General features: G+C 41.9%; 1 long non-coding RNA gene across 1 annotated transcript; it reads right to left on the reverse strand.

Annotated features, from left to right (window-relative positions):
- Nucleotides 1–509: 509 nt before the first annotated feature.
- Nucleotides 510–1538, reverse strand: LOC123521127. The gene is made up of 2 exons (XR_006679604.1): nucleotides 1384–1538; nucleotides 510–1261 (listed from the first exon to the last, which is right to left on the reverse strand). It is a non-coding gene; the product is annotated as an uncharacterized LOC123521127 (long non-coding RNA).
- Between the last annotated feature and the right edge of the window lie 1373 nt (nucleotides 1539–2911).

Genomic DNA, 2911 nt, shown 5'->3' on the forward strand with positions numbered 1-2911 from the left:
GCTTTTTGTCTTTTTTGTCTCTTCCACATCATGTGCCAAGTTCAACAGGGGAAAATAACCAAGGCTGGTGATATAAATTAAGGGAATGACTATTGGAATGCACCCTGAAGGTAACCATGAACCAATAACCATCAGGTTAGTTTTGACTCCTGGTGACCCCGTGTGTCTAAAGCTGTGTTAAAACTCCATTGGGTTTCCAAGGCCTGATTTTTCGGAAGTAGATAGGCAGGCTTTTCTTCGGAGACACCTCTGGGTAGACCGTATCACCAGCGTTTGGTTAACAGGTAAACACTTTCGCCAATTGTACCACCTAGAAACTCAGTCCCGAAGCCACTCATTCTCTTCAGCGGGGGGAGAGGGGGCAGGGCTAGCAGGTGCCAGTAAGCAGGATGGAGTCCAAGGACTCCAAGGGTGAGGGGAGATGAAAACCCAGAGAAAAGGGACAGCCCACAGAAAGGGGTGCTTGAAAACTGCCTGTTAGCGAAATGAAAAAAAGACTTCTCAAAAAATCCATCAGAGAATTCTTTTATTAAGAAACACATAGTGTCAGTTACAACGCAACATTTACATTTTAAAAGTGCTCACAAAATAAATTAAAGTCATGTTCCATAAATTTAAAAAAATATACATCTTAGCTGTAACAAAACTACTTCTTCGGGATCTACTTCCTGAATAAGTATTTCATTAGGAAATTAAAAGTGAAAACTTGGCTTAGGATATGTTCACAACATTTGGCTAGACAATTCTCGCCAGTTAATTCATTATGTTTAAAATTATTCGCACAACCTATTTTGCTTGTATTTCCCTTTTGTAAATTGTTAGGGTGAGGACACATTGATTATCTTTACTTGTGGAAGATGCACTGGTTGTTTTAACCGATGGAGGCTTAGAGTTAAACTTTTTCCTTTTTAAGGGAACCCTTTCCCCCTGTAAATACATTTGTAAACCCTTTCCTCGAGTACGGTTTGTGCAATTCCAGCTGAGAATTAGGGCCAAGAAGCCACTGGTCTGGTCAGCTACGTTACGGACAGTCTCCCCACGTTGCGTGGTTGGTTAGTTGCCTTCACATTGCTGACTCACGGGGGGAGCCCGTGGGAGCCGGGTCGCTTCTTCACAAGCTGCGCTCTTTCCGAAGCAGGTTTCCAGGCCTGTCTTCCAAGGGGCCGCTGGGTGTGTTCCAAATGCCAACCTTGGGCTTGTGCAGTAGTTGACTGCTTAACTGTGTCACCTAGGGGCGCCGTTCTGCATTATAAATCTCTATCTAAACATATATATAAAAGAATAAAAAAATAAGTTAAGAAACTTTTCTATAGTTAAAGCCAAAACCAGAAAACTACTGGCGATCTTTTCAGATGTCATAGCTATATTTAACACCCCCGTTACCTACTAAAGACGATTTAATTTTCAGTCATGAAAGTCGAATTTCATTCTCAAATATTGAATGAATTGGCGCCACAGTGCCATTAGGTCTGAGACTTTTTCTCGACATCTTCTTGGCTTGACTTCAATTTTGCTCTGCTTCATTTTCTGGGCATTATTTACCTATGGAATAGGAGACAAAAGAGTCTAATTCAGCGGTTTTCAACCTGTGGGTTGCGACCACTTTGGGGGTCGAACGACCCTTTCACAGGGGTCGCCTGATTCATAACAGTGGCAAAATTACAGTATGAAGAAGCAACAAAAATAATTTGATGGTCTGGGGGTCACCACAACATGAAGAACTGTATTAAAGGGCCGTGGCATTAGGAAGGTTGAAACCACTGGTCTAAGTGAATGTTCACTCTTTACTAATTCTTGTCTTCCCTCTGTGGAAATCCATCTTTCAATGTGTCCCATCACTCGTGCCTGATGTACACCCAGATACGTTTTCTCCGGGGGATGTCCCTCTGTTTCTCTCTCCAGGTACTCTTGCCTTAAGGCTAAGTACCATTTCTTTCACAAAGCCTCTCCCAATTGCTCAGAACTTTCTTCTGGAAACTCTCTCCCAGAGCGTCAGTGTGTGTGTGTGTGTGTGTGTGTGTGTGTGTGTGTGTGTGTGTGTGTGTGTCTATCTCGGCACTCACTAACATGCTGCTTTTATTATTGCATCGTAGGTATTACCCATAACACTGAACACATAGGAAATGCTGAATGTTGAGTGAATGACTAAATATGTCAATAAATTAGTGATTTAATTATCTCCCTGATAAGCTCATGAGTTCCTCAAAAACAGGACCTATCTTTTGCCTCCTTACAGACATCATTGAGTAAACCTGTTATTTTATTTGGACCCAAGTGAGGCTAACATTCCCATATATGCCATAGGCTCTCAAAAGTCTTATTAAGAGGAGCATAAACTTAATTTTTTAAAAAGCAAAATAAAAGATCCCAGAGAGCTTTTGGTATTTCCTTCACTTGCACGGCTTTTAAACACTGTCAGCCTGGGCCTTATGGATCCAGTAATCAGACTCAGTGTGTCTACAGGGTGACTAAGCAAACGCTTGCAGGGTGAAATCTACCAAATCATAACTAAATGTTAGTATTGCTAGTCTTTCCCTTTAAACTTGAAGGGGAGCCAAGATAAATTACTCTGCACGTGCTCTCCAGAGCCTGTGCAATATGTTCTTCTGACGTGAATGAACTTCAGCACCATCACCAGACTGGCCAGCCTTTCCATGATCAGAAGGCATAGAGCCAAATAGATTTCTCATTTGACTGTCTGATGCTGTTTCCAACTCAGAAATCTCTCAAACCAGATCAGTCCTACCGGTGCCAGTTCTCAAGCCCTGAAATGTAATAGCTGTTTCCACTCTCACACAGTGTTCAGACTCATAGGGTTTATTTGGTTAATAAGCAGAGGCCATCTATCTCTGCTTTCAGTTCACTTTGTCTTTCCTGAATTTGTCATCAAAATAAATTGCTTGCTTCGTGT

The sequence above is a fragment of the Echinops telfairi genome, unplaced genomic scaffold, assembly GCF_000313985.2.
Source record: "Echinops telfairi isolate 266 unplaced genomic scaffold, ASM31398v2 ScPeMD7_7469;HRSCAF=8507_1, whole genome shotgun sequence".
Classification (NCBI taxonomy): domain Eukaryota; kingdom Metazoa; phylum Chordata; class Mammalia; order Afrosoricida; family Tenrecidae; genus Echinops; species Echinops telfairi.